Here is a 5408-nt window from a genome sequence, read left to right as displayed (position 1 = left end):
CCAAGCCTCCTTCTTCATGACCTTTGCCACGGGCGGAGTTCCTCACACTGGCTCCCGGCAGTGATAGAATTCCAGTTGAGCTATTCCAGATCCTGAAAGATGATGCTGTGAAAGTGCTGCACTCAATATGCAATATGCCGGGGATGGCTCCTGGCAGAGCGCTCTGCCCCCAAGGCGGGCCAGGTGTGCTCCGCCCATATGCCCATTTCCAGGAGAAGCCCGCGAGCCTCACTATTGAAATCCAGGTGAAATCCATCCAGGAGCAAATCCACCTCACCAAGACAACCCAAGCTTTTTATCAGCTGTGAAGTGAAGTCGTTCAGTCGTGTCTAACTCTTTGTGACCCCATGGTCACGTGTAGCCTACCAGGCGCCTCCGTCCATGAAATTTTCCAGGCAAGAGTACTGGAGTGGGTTGCCATTTCCTTCTCCAGGGGATCTGCCCAACCCAGGGATCGAACCTGGGTCTCCCACACTGCAGGCAGACGCTTTACCATCTGAGCCACCAGGGAAGCCCCACGCGCTAGGTACCTGAAAAGGGGGAGGCGAGCAAGCAGTACGGCGCGCCCCACGGGCCACCACCCCTAGGTCAACCACCACCGCGTCTCCGCCCGCTGCCGCCCGCGGGCCTCGGCGCCGCTGGCCCGTGACGCTTGGGGACCCGGCCGTGCGCTGGTCGACCACCGCCCGGAGGTCCCCGCCGAGGCCAGAGGACCACCCCCACGTCCCCCCGAAATGGGGCAGACCGCTCCCCCACCACCTGGTGGCCACCCAGGCAGAAAAGAAGGGAGGAGGGCACCTTGCTGCCCTTTCACGGTGGAATCTGTGGCTGTCCTGCTAAGAGAGGGGGGCCTTTCCATGGGGACCCTGTGCAATAAGTGTGGTGTTTTAGAACTGAATAAATAGAACATGTAAAAATTTTTAATTAAATTTTTAATTTTAAAAAAAAGCTCCACCCGTACGACCACACCCCCCACCCCCAACCTCTCCCCTCAACCACCGGGGCCCCCTACCCGTGCCCCAGGCATCCTTCTCCCCCAACCACCAAGGGCAGAGGGAAGGGGCTCTGACAGGAAGCATGGCGCCAAGTGGGCAAGGGACACGACAGAGGTAAGGGGGCGAGAGAACCAGACAAGACAGCCGCGGGACGCGTGGGGAAGGGGGGTTGGGAGCAAGCCCCGAGGCTCGGAGGGCGTGGGGAGGCGCCTGGCGACCGCGCGGCAGGCCCAGAGCAGACCAGTCTAGGGCCAGCGGCAGGAGGCGACGGGCAAGCAAGCGGCCCCGCCGCAGGGAGCCGCCACCCGTCACGCCGCACAGCCCGCGAGACGCGACCGGAGGATCCGCGCCGTGAGGTCCACGGCCGGGGAGAAGGCAGTCGTGGCCGGCGCCACGGGCAAAGGAGCGTGGGGTGGGGTGGGGGCGCGCTGAGCACCCCCTCCCCCGCCCCGGACCCTCGGACCCAACCTCGAAGGAACGTGGCAGGGAAGTCGGGCGGAAGAGGGACACCGGAGACGACGCGACCGGGCGCGGGGCAAGGGTGGCGTCCGGCCGGGGATGGAGGCGCGGAGGGGTGGGTGGGAAGGCAGAGGAGAGCCGCCTTTCCCACCCGACCCCTACTCTGCACGCCGCCCCCACCTTCTCGCGCGGCCCCTCATCCCCTACCACCGGAAAGGCCACTGGGCCGACCGCCCGCCGGGGGCGCGCCGTCTTCCAGGCGTCTTTCCCTCCCTACCTTCCCATCCCGCGCCGCACGGTTGGAGGAGAGGCGAGGCCATCGGCAGAGCGCATGTGCAGCACGGCCGCTATGATGAGGGTATAGGAAATGAGAACCACTGAGAGGGAATATGTGAAATTAATCCCAGCAATAACAATCATGGTGCATTCTTTAATGTGGACCCCTCCACAGGCAATCTTGATAAGAGAAGGGTCAGCACAATAGAAGTGGTTGATTTCAAAGTTTCCACAGAAGTACAGGCCATATATCCACAGTGTGCAGATTAGGCTAACAGAGAACCCATAAATGTATGTCACAGAGATGAGACGAGCACAGACAGTCCTGGACATTTTACTGCCATAAAGCAGAGGGCTGCAGATGGCCATGTAGTGATCAAAGGCCACCACAGCCAAGATATATACTTTCACGTGGACAAGGGCTCTGAAGAAGTAACACTGCACCAAACATCCCACGTAGGAAATGGTTTTTGTCTGATAGTAAGTTTTCCAGCATCTTCAGAGTGACATTGGAAGAGAACCACACATCCACAAAAGACAAATGACTCAAGAAAAAGTACATGGAACTCTGAAGCTGGAGGCTGATGCTGATCAAAATAATCATACCAATGTTCCCTATCAGACTGATCATGTAAACTATTAGAAACACCACAATAAAGAGACCTTGAAGCTCATGATGATTGGTCAACCCCAGAAGAACAAATTCTGTCACATCTGTGAAATTTGGCGTTGCCTTCAATTAGACCCAGTCTGCAGTGCCTATGGACAAATTAAAAGAAACAAATGGATTTATTTTATTCTTAAAAATTTTGAGTCATGTTTATCAGTTTTCTATTTCAAATAATATAAAAATCAACATAGACTTTGCACAAAGTTTAATATGAGTATATAATCACACTTATTTCCTTTAATAGGACTTATAGGTAATTATTACAATATTTATTAGTTTCTTAACTTTAAAACGGACAATTACATTCATATACTACTAGTATTAGACACTTATTTTTGCTAAATTATTTCAATGATGCTAACATCATAGAGTGCTAACAGAAGTAAAGCTAGACTGAGAGTCATCAGAGAATGACCAAATCCATTTCAACATATTGCCTTATAGGAAATGACTTGAGACTCATAAATGTAAATATTCAATAAGGTCAGACAACCACTTTGTGCTGACCAGGGAAGTAATAAGAGTGAATCATTGAAATGCCATTGAATACTATTTTTGTGTATGATGGTTGCCTCTCATTGTCTATATTAATACAAATGCACATGTAATATTAACTTACTCATTTCCCTATGACTTGGAAGATATCCTTTTTTTAAAAAATGTATTTGTTCGTTTATTTTTGGCTGTGCTTGGCTCCTCTTGGTTGGGTGTGTGGGCTTCTCACTGCAGTGGCTTCTCCTGTTGTGGAGCACTGACTCTAGGTGAGCAGGCTTCAATGGTCGTGGCTCACAGGTTCTAGAGCGCAGGCTCAGTAGTTGTGGCTCTCAGGCTTAGTTGCTCCATGGCGTGTGAAATCTTCCTCCAACCAGGGATTTAACTTATGTCCCCTACATTGGTAGGCATATTCTTATCCACTGAGCCACCAGGGAAGTCCAGAAGATATCTTCTTATCTATGCAATTTTACAGGATGATTGTCTTAAACCTTGGTCTTACAATCTAGTCATTGACATACTTTTCTACACTATGCCAGCATATGATATAAAAAACTTTCAACTTATGAAAACCCTAGTCATGTTTTATTTTATTTAGCTATATATTTCACTTGCTTGATTACTGCTGCTTGCAGGATGAGGTAAGTGGTATTTAACAACACAGACTGTATCAGTTTAACAGTTATCTCAGAAAAGTAAACTGCAAGTGGTTCAATCACCATATCAAAATTATATCAATAAATTATATATACATATAAAATAAAACTCAGGAGCCATGCTTTTAAAATTATTGTCTTATTTCAGATTCTACTGCTTTTCAGCAACAATCCATTATATGTATAATTATTTATTTTCAAATGCAATGTCACTGCAATTAAAATGTCCACAAGGAATGTTTTCTCTGTTTAATACACTTCCCCAGATAAGTCTTCTGAGAAGTAAACTGCTCTGAGTACTTAGGGATGCATCTGTAGGATTAACATCATCTCAGGAATTTAAGATCCCCATAATAATATTGCTCAAAGGGAATATTATGACATAAAATGGGCTGTAGATATAATTGCTTATAATAATTCATTTACAAACATCAAAACCAATGTTATGTCAAATATATTTGCTATATTATATTCACTATTGATTACATTATATCTAGAAGTAGTCTAAGTTTTGTAATATGAAATTGAACAAGCTACACGAGAGTTTGGTTTGCATCCTAATTGATTCTTTTTGAAAAGGAGTGAATGAAAAATACAGAAATGAGACAATTTAGGGAATGGAACTACTGTGAGATGAAAACGGAGCATGCTGATAAACACAGAAATAAGAAGAGGCAGAATGCACACAGAGTGGTCAAAGATCTCTTTGAGGACGTGATTTTTCAGTTACAGGCAAGTAGTCAGTTATGTAAAAATATTGAGGAAAAAGAAAATGAAAATACAAAAAGTTAGAAGAGGAACTATTTTAAAAAGTGTATAAACTCTATGATTGTATCATGGCTCCTTCCAACTAGTAGCAACTCACAATTTGGAAGTTGATTAATCTATGTAAATGCTCTTCCTACCCCTGAAATTATTCATATGGGAATTAAATACACCATAGAGAAAATGATTTGGGCACATAACATAGTTGCTGATATTTCAGTTCTGGTCTGGGTTCACCTGTACCCTATATTTTCATGATCATAGATCTTCTGGCTTCTAAGTGTGGATAAACTAAACCAGATGAGAGTTACTGATTTTGACTGGGAGATAGAGCTAAGACCAAGAATTTTCATATATAAAAACTCTTACCTCTGCTTGGTGAACCCATAATTACCTAATTAACATAGTTTGATTTGGATGATTGGTACAACTAATTATAAGAGGATGAGATGGTTAGATAACATCACCAACTCAGACATGAGTCTGAGCAAACTCTAGGAGATAGTGAAGGACAGAGTAGCCTGGCATGCTGTAGTCCATGGAGTCTCAAATAGCCAAATATGACTTAGTGACTGAACAACACCAGCAACTAAGTATAAAATATATAAAAAATCATCAAGGCACCTAAGAAACATAAAGTAATACTACTTCTCCAATTTCTCTTCCTGTGTGATATGTGGGTTTTCTTCCACTTTTCATAATCATTAGCTCTGTGATAGTAGAGTTTGTCTCATTCATTTTAGAACACTTCAAACTGACTACAGTAGTTGTTATATACTGTAGACATTCAGGGATATTCACACATGATTTTTAAGCATCCTGATCTCCAGATCAGCTTCATAGAATGCATTACTGTGTCCATAACTAATAAAATCTCTATTTAAAAACCTGTTCTAGTGGCAACAGTCTCAGTTTTAAGGTGAGATAATAGCTACCTTTTGCTGACTCCTTACACAATCTTTTATAAATAAAGGTCCCATGAGAGAGGTTCTAATTAGCATATCTTTCTGAAAAATGAGAAAACTGAAGCACTGACAGACTAAGAGGCTCTCCTTGGATCAGACATCTGCAAATTGGCCAGATGGAAATGCAAAC

The 5408-nt window shown here is 45.2% G+C and overlaps 1 pseudogene; it reads right to left on the bottom strand.

Moving 5' to 3' along the window:
• Positions 1 to 1303: 1303 nt before the first annotated feature.
• Positions 1304 to 2469, bottom strand: LOC139184009 (olfactory receptor 5M9-like; annotated as a pseudogene).
• Between the last annotated feature and the right edge of the window lie 2939 nt (positions 2470 to 5408).

Source organism: Bos indicus, chromosome 7, assembly GCF_029378745.1.
Source record: "Bos indicus isolate NIAB-ARS_2022 breed Sahiwal x Tharparkar chromosome 7, NIAB-ARS_B.indTharparkar_mat_pri_1.0, whole genome shotgun sequence".
Lineage (NCBI taxonomy): Eukaryota > Metazoa > Chordata > Mammalia > Artiodactyla > Bovidae > Bos > Bos indicus.
The sequence above is the reverse complement of the archived record's forward strand: the minus strand, read 5'-3'. Positions and strand labels throughout refer to the sequence as shown.